The sequence below is a fragment of the Arachis hypogaea genome, chromosome 18 (assembly GCF_003086295.3).
Source record: "Arachis hypogaea cultivar Tifrunner chromosome 18, arahy.Tifrunner.gnm2.J5K5, whole genome shotgun sequence".
In the NCBI taxonomy this organism is placed as follows: Eukaryota; Viridiplantae; Streptophyta; class Magnoliopsida; order Fabales; family Fabaceae; genus Arachis; species Arachis hypogaea.
In genome coordinates, this window is record NC_092053.1 from 34,624,698 (window position 1) to 34,632,640 (window position 7,943).

Sequence of the window (7,943 nt, forward strand, 5' to 3'; positions counted from 1 at the left end):
TAATATAGCTCCTTGCTTCTGATATATTTGAAGAAACAATATGTTATTATTCTAAACTATGTTGCTTGTTGTGAAATTGTATTCGTTATTCTACTCGAATAATCATATTGTCTGCACTAGGTCTTAAGGCGTGCAAAATATTGCAAAAATATTGTATTTATTATGAAAATAAGGATTAAGGTTTGAGAAAAGAGGAAAGAAGAAAGAGAATACGAAAAATAATAGATGATTTATTAATAATTATGTTATCACTACAATATTTTTGACTTAAGGTATACTACAACAGATTCGCCTCTTAGCAGCGATTTTCAGGAGGATTAGCGGCGGTTAACCGCCGCAAAACGAATTACCAGCGGTTCAAAAACCTTTATTCGAAGCAACATTTAACAAATGTTGTCTTAGATAGAAAATTAAAAGACAATATTTTTAACGAGTTGTCTTTAAGTAAGGTAAAGATAACAAAATTTTTGGCCACCCACTAAAATAGTTGTCTTTGATATCTAAAACAACACTTAAAAAAGGTTGCATTATACAAAATTTAAGACAATATTTTTAAATAAAAATACAACATTTTATAAGAGTTCTCAACAAAAACTAGATAAATAACATTTATAAAAAGTTGCCTAAAATTATTCATAACTAAAAATTTTGGAGTGAAATTTTAATTATATTTCCACCAGTTATTTTTCAATGAAATAACTTAGAAAAAAAAAGAAAAGACAAGAAAGAATGTGATTCCATTCATTCACTATCGTAAGCTAGCCCTAACACTTCGAAAGCAATCCCAAACGGCAACACACCCTCCACGATTGCAGCTCTCGATCGCAGTGCTCTCCTCCACGGGCGACGGCGCGTGCTTCCTTCCACGGGCGTTGGCGCAATACTCTCCTCCACGGGCGTCGGTGCGGTCATCTTTTCCATGGACGCTGCTCCATGGCGACGGCGCGGTGCGCTCCTTGTTTTGTGCCGAACCACCACCGTCGAGAAATCCCTCTCCCTTCTCTTCTCATTCTTCCTCTCCTTCCCTTGTCTCGCCTCCTCCTCTTCGCGAGCTCTGACAACGCTACACGCTGCTGTAACCATCCTCCTCCTCCTCTGCGTATTGGTAAGACATGTCTGAACTTTATTATAGTAATGGAATTTCTGAATGCATTGATTTTGAATTTTAGAATGGGAATATTCTGAATTTTAATATGGAAATGGAATTTTTGAATGCTTTGATTCTGAATTTTAGTATGGAAATGTTCTAAATTTTAGTATGGAAATGAAATTTCTGAATGCATTGATTCTAAATTTTACTATGGGAATGGAATTTCTGAATGCATTGATTCTGAATTTTTGGGGCTTTTTGATAAATCTGATTTTGGGGGTTTTATTTCAATTTTTTTGAATATTTATGGTTCTGATTGTTGCTTTTTAGGGTTTTCTTTTTTATTTTGAATTTTGATTATGATTTTGCGTCATTTTTGATAAGTATACATTTGAAAAATCTTCTTTTTTGTGTTCTTTCTTCTTTAATTTTCAGCTTTATAACTAAAATTTTACGTTTTACTTAAGCTTTTCACTCCTTTTTTGTTGTTGCTGCTCAACTCGGTGGCAATTTGTTGTTCTGTTGACTTTTTTTATTCATGTGATGAATTTCAATGACAATTTGCATAATATTGTTGGCAATTTAGACTTGCATAAATGGTTTAAACTGTAATTATAAATTCAACCCAAAAATACACTCTTAATGGCTATTTGGACAACAATTCCAACTGTGCTGAGTTTAACTACACTCTTATATTTGAAACAATTTTGAAGGTAGCAGGGTGGCAAGAAGTTGCTGTCCATGGCCCAATTCAAAATCGAACTCAAATCCAAGCCCCAATCCTTTGAGAAGAAGGCTTGAATCCTAGGTTTATGTATGTTAAGCTTTATGTCTCCATTTTTTTTCAAGACAATAGGTAAATGATTAACTGATTAACTGGTTATAGTTAGATTTTATATTCCCTAGTTTGCTTTGTAACAATTTCTCTGATATCTTTGATGAAGAGTAGTTCATTAATTCTTTAGCTAATCATGTAAAAATGATTAACAAGCTACTTAAAACACTAGTTCATGCCACTAACATGGTGATCCAGTTCAAAAGCTGGTCAGATATGGATTACTATAGGTAAAGTTAGAGCATTCAGAGAAATTGATGCTAGAATTTATGTACCTAAGTTAAATAATGTGACTAGTAATTATATGATAATGTATATGAGAATAGTATTAGGCACCTCATAGATCATATATTCATATGGTTGAATTATCATTTATCAATATATGGTAATAAGCATCTTCATTTTTTTAGGTAGTGGCTTTTCTTTTTTTTTTTTTTCTTTTTTCTACTTTCCTCAGTAGGATTCAAGTTAAAGGAAAAAGAATAAGAAAGAAGGAACAAAAAGAGCAGTTTGTGACACTATTAAAATTTTAGTTTTCAAGGTGTCTATTTTTTTTTCTTTAGTTTTCTTTTGAGTGCTATTTGATGTCATATATATCATTATTGTTGTCTTGTAGGGAGATGCTTATGTAATATGTGGTGGAGTTTGGAAATTCTGGCCGCTAGAGCTTATGGCTTGCCTCAATTTCGACTGTGAGTGTTTTTATGGGGTGCTAAATCTTCTGATGTATTCTAATGTTTTTGTTGTAGTATCCTTCAAAATACTGATCATGGTTATTTACATAAAAAAAAGAAATATTATTTTCATTCTTTTGTTTTAGTGTTAAATTATTATTGTTCTGTCTACATGGTATGGAAGCTGTCTCAATTTTCTCTTCCAACTCATGATGTTATTGTCAGGGGTGTTATTCTTTTAGAATTCGAGGTATGTGCAAATTTTTCATAAGACTTGTGTAACTGTGTTTTGAATTGTAAGCTAATTTTTTAGAGGAATTTATTAGTCATGGCATGGTAATTAATTGGCATGTTCATTGATTTCTAGTCATAGGTTTGTTGTTAGTTATTTACTATTAAATTTTTTGGATTTAGAAAATCTATTTTATAATTTGAATGCTAAATGGATGATTAAGTATCATTTTTTCTATTTTTTAATTTAAAAAAATATTGTAAAATCTCGAAATATATTATATTGAAACCGTTAAAAAAATTTATTTACTTGCAGATAAATACAGTTGCACATGATGAGGGTCACCATATTATATTGAAAAAAAACAACTTATATTGGAAGATGCTATTTCTGATCTTTCTCTGGTATATTTTCATTTTTTATTCATCCTTTTATTGCCTTTATGTTTTATGATAATTTGGTTGTTGATGAATATTATTATCCTATTCAAATTGAGCATGATAAAAGTCATGATGTTCATTTGGTCCTTATATTATGTTAATTTACACTATATCGTTGTTTTCTTTAGTATTGAATATGATTTTATTCTTTGTTTGGTCACTAGTGAGTATGGTTGGACTACAAAATGGAGAGGATTATGAAGACTCAAGCCTTGAGAGATAACGGCATGATTGGCTATATATCTAATAACAAGACTATGGAAATCAACCCTGACATACATTGGCATTAGGGAAGAACTGACGAAGAGAATGGAAGCTGATGAAATTAGGCATTTATTTGGTTTTTTTTTTGTTGAAGTTCATGAGAAAACATGTATTTTTTTTTGGTTTAGTTATGTGTATTTTGATTTGAATTGGCAACTGAAAGTATATGTCTTAAAAATTTATTTAGTTGAATTTGAAATAACTTTTTAATTTAATATATATGCAATATATTAGCTTATTAGCTTATATTTTCTTTCTATTTATTAAATTTAGTTTAAATAATTAAATTTTATTAAAGTATGCTATATATCTTTTTAAAAAGTCAATTTCAAATAAATTTAGATAAATGTTACTTTAGATACCTGAAAAGGCAATACAGAAAAACTTAGATAAGTGTTGCTTTAGGTTTATAAAAAAAGGTAACTTAAAAAAAATTTGAACAAGTGTTGCTTTAGATACATCAAAAGGCAACTTAAAAAACTGGACAAGTATTGCTTTATGTATTAGAAAATACAACTCGTAAAAAGTGTTGCCATAAAGTTTTATCTAAAGCGTTGTGTTTGGATCCTCTAAGGCAACCCTTTCGTGGAGTTGCTTTTTTTTGTACAAAAGGCAACGTTTTTTAAAGGTTGCCATAAAAAGGATTCCCTTTGATACACAAAAGCGTTGCCTTAGACCAAAGGTAACGGCCGTATAGCCAACCCTCCAAAAAGCATTGCGTTTTGTCGGAAAGTGTTGCCTTTGATAAAAGGCAACACTTTTTCTTATTATAGGCAACGTTTTTAAAGGGTTGCCTCAGCCCGAATTTGTTGTAGTGTATAAAAAATATTAAAAAAGTGTTATTTATAATTAAGGATCCAACTCTTAGCTCATTCAGTTATGTTATATTTATAACTAATGACTCTATCTATTTGAATTTTAAAATAGGTTATAATCTATGGTATCCATAGCAAATATATTTATAACATTCTCCGATCCTTTGGATGTCCATAGTGATAGTAGTAGACTAGTGGTATACTATTTTATAATACGTTAAGTAGTTGCCTCGTTAAAAATCTTACAAAAAAAGTTCCAAGTGGCCCGCTACAATATTTTGGAGTTGAGACAACATTTAAAAAGTGTTGCCTAAAAATTAATAAAAGGTTGCCTTTGATCAATAGCAATGTTTTGGGACTTGAGGCAACGTTTTTAGGGGCCTTGCAGATGCGACCGTTGCCTTAGGTCAAGGCAATGCTTTTTTGCTTCAAAAGCAACGCTTTTGAAGACAACTCTTTAGAAGCGTTGCTTATTCTTTAAAATAAACAACGCTTTTAAACTGTCTTTTAGGCAACACTTTACACCTGTTCTTTTAGCTGTTACGCTTCAACTACTAGTAAAAAGCGTTACCTATTCTCTTGAGTATGCAATACTTTAAAATGTTGCCTATTGTTTAGAATATGCGACACGTCACTACTACATTTTGAAGATTTAGTAACATTTCTCTTTTAACATTTGTTAAAGTGTTAGTAATGGTCATAAAATTCAATATTAAGTAACATTTATTTATAAATGTTAGCAAATATATTTAGTTTTTAAAAAACTTCCTAAAAATGTTACTTATTGTCAATTAAAAGTCACTCCCAATTCCCAAATAAACAAATCTGAAGGGTAAATAGAAACCACTTACAATCATTCTCACTCCTCCTCACGTTGGGTAAAACGTTGTAAATCCTATCTCGTTCCTCTTGAGACCTCAATCATCTCTTGCTCTGCCTTCAGATTCAAATTCTCGATTTCACTCTCCACTGCGGTAAGCATTTTCTCTCTTCTTTAATTTTTTTTTCTATTCATGGAGTTGTTCAATTTCTCAATTGTTGTTGATTTCGAGCGATCCAGATCTGAATTATTGCTACTCATTGTTGCTGCCAATGCTTGTCTAGTTAACTATCGTTATTGTCACCATCGATGTGTAGGTAGGCCCTCCGTTGCTTCTGGCTTCACTACAAAAAAAGGGTTTAAAATGTCATTGATATTACGGCGGTTCTAATATCCGAACATTATGACATTTTTGGTTGCTGCCATAATTACCTTTGTGTTTGGTGGTGGTTCTGGTGATTATGGCAGTTTTGAACCACTGTTTTCACACGTATATAAAATAAAAAAACTGCTCGTTGTTGCTGCCAATGCTTGCCGAGTTAGCTATCGTCATTGTCACCGTCGATGTGTAGGTAGGCCCTCCGTTGCTCCTTGCTTTGTAGTCATCGCAGAACCGCCTCCGATCTCGGTCAGGCATCGTCTCTGTCACGACAAACGCGAACGTCACTACTGATGACCCCACGAGAAAAGCGAGTTTGCTGGACTCATCAAAAGATGTTCTGATTTCTCTATTATTGTTGCAATCTGCTACTTTCTTCGTAATTGTTTCTGAGAGTAAGTGATTTTCTGGATTTAGAGTTAAATTTGATTGTAGTTCTAAAATTAGATACTAAAATCCTGCATGATCTGACATTACTGTTGATTCGTGGTTGTTGTTTTGGTTGAAATTTAAATTTGAAATTTGAAATCCCTTTCATATAGATCATATCTATGTTACCATGGCAGTAATGTAAGTAATGCAAGAGTGACCTTCAAGTCTAATGCTTCATTGGTAAACCCTTACTCTGTTTCTCTCTGCATTTGCTTCATGTCTTTTTCCTTGTACTTAACAACTTTCGAAACTTTCTATTCGAAAATTATTTGCTTTCTTATTTTTACAGTTAGAATTAGTATAAAGTTCACTTTTTTATGAGCTTCTGTCTCTAAATTTGCACTTAAATTTTTGGTTCTGTAATTTGTAGTTCCATTTCCATGCAAGTTAGAGAAGGAAAATTGAAGTAGTACATAAGTTGATTTGATATATTATAATGGTAAATAGAATTAAATGGAAAATTATTATTCTCTATTAAAAATTTTGATTTTTTTATGAAGTAAAAATGATGTTAGGATTCACAGTTTAGGTGATCATTAGGTTTAACTCTTCCCATTAGAGGCTATTCTCCTTTATTGATGCAGAGTTGTTGAGATATATCTATAAATTAAGTGTTTAGTACTTTGTCGATTCAGATTTCAGAATGTGAAATAATTATCTTTTATATATCTTAAAGATGTACCTTTTTTTGCTTATCAAGGTTGGCAAAAAAAAATTCAATATAGAGTATAAGGTTCTGGTTCTGTGTATATTCTCTATGCTTACTTCTTCTACTCATAACAGTAATCTTGCTGTAAGTTTAGGGAATTATTTTGAGATTTTTTTTATGCACTGTAGGTTTAAATTTATGTTCATCAAGGGAAAGACTGGGTTCAATTGGTGCATAACTCTTTGAAATTGTTGGGAAATTTTTATATTTAATTTCAAACTTTCTCAAGTTTTTTTGTTTAATTTTACAGCAGCAGAAAATGCCAGCATCACACATGGAGTCATAAAACCATCTTGAGAAAATATTAACTAGTGTCACTCTCTTGCTATTTCTTTTGCTATAGCTATGAATCTAAAAGCAACTTTAAACATTTCTAACAATGACCTTAGAAAGGTGCTATCTAGTCACTCATTCAATATAAAGACCTAGTTTTGCATTTGTGATAGATCTTTTCTTTATTTTAGCCATTTCCTGATCATACCCTTTAGCTATTCAGTATTCAATCTTGTATCACTCAATTATTTGTATTTACTTTTACTGGGGATATCTCAGTAGCATTATTGATTTTGATTATGAAGCATGAGTTCATCAGAGGAACAAGGCGTTGGAGCACATTGAACACTATATGCTTGACGGAATTGTTTACTTTGCAGAGATAATGTGAACTCGCTTGAGTTGTTCGACACCTTGAAAGACATCAAGTATAAAACAATATAATCTAATTTCTTTCGCACCATGATTTTTATGTGGTTTTTTTTATTATATTGATGTGCTTGTGATCCGTGGCAGTTGCAATTATATAATGAAGGTTGAGTCTTTGTTGAATTTTGTTAATTTTCTTTCTTCAATCATCATGATTTGTATATGAGTTGTTAACATGTTATTTTTTGTTACTAATATATCACTAGTCATTCCAAAGAAAAGTTGAAGAATGATAAGAGATTAAAGACAAATGATGAATAACGCATATGCATTTTCTGAACCAACTAGATAGATATCTTCCTCATTTTTAACAAACATGCTAATTCATTTTATCTTGGTTGTATCAGTGCTAACAATACTATTAAAAATTACCGAAGTCACTCAATGACAAAGAAATGAGAAGTATCCTCATCTTTTGGTTTTTACCTAAATGTTTCTACTTCTAGTTTCTACACATTTCCAATAAAGCCAGCTAATATTTTAGAGAAATTGAGATAATAATAGTTCTTCTCTTTCTACCTTCATTCATGTTAAAAATGTTATAATGTAAT

The 7,943-nt window shown here is 31.4% G+C and overlaps 1 long non-coding RNA gene across 1 annotated transcript; it reads left to right on the plus strand.

Moving 5' to 3' along the window:
• The first annotated feature begins 5,163 nt into the window (after positions 1 to 5,163).
• Positions 5,164 to 7,515, plus strand: LOC140181189 (uncharacterized). The gene is made up of 3 exons (XR_011876043.1): positions 5,164 to 5,324; positions 5,488 to 5,944; positions 6,941 to 7,515. It is a non-coding gene; the product is annotated as an uncharacterized lncRNA (long non-coding RNA).
• The last annotated feature ends 428 nt before the right edge of the window (positions 7,516 to 7,943 follow it).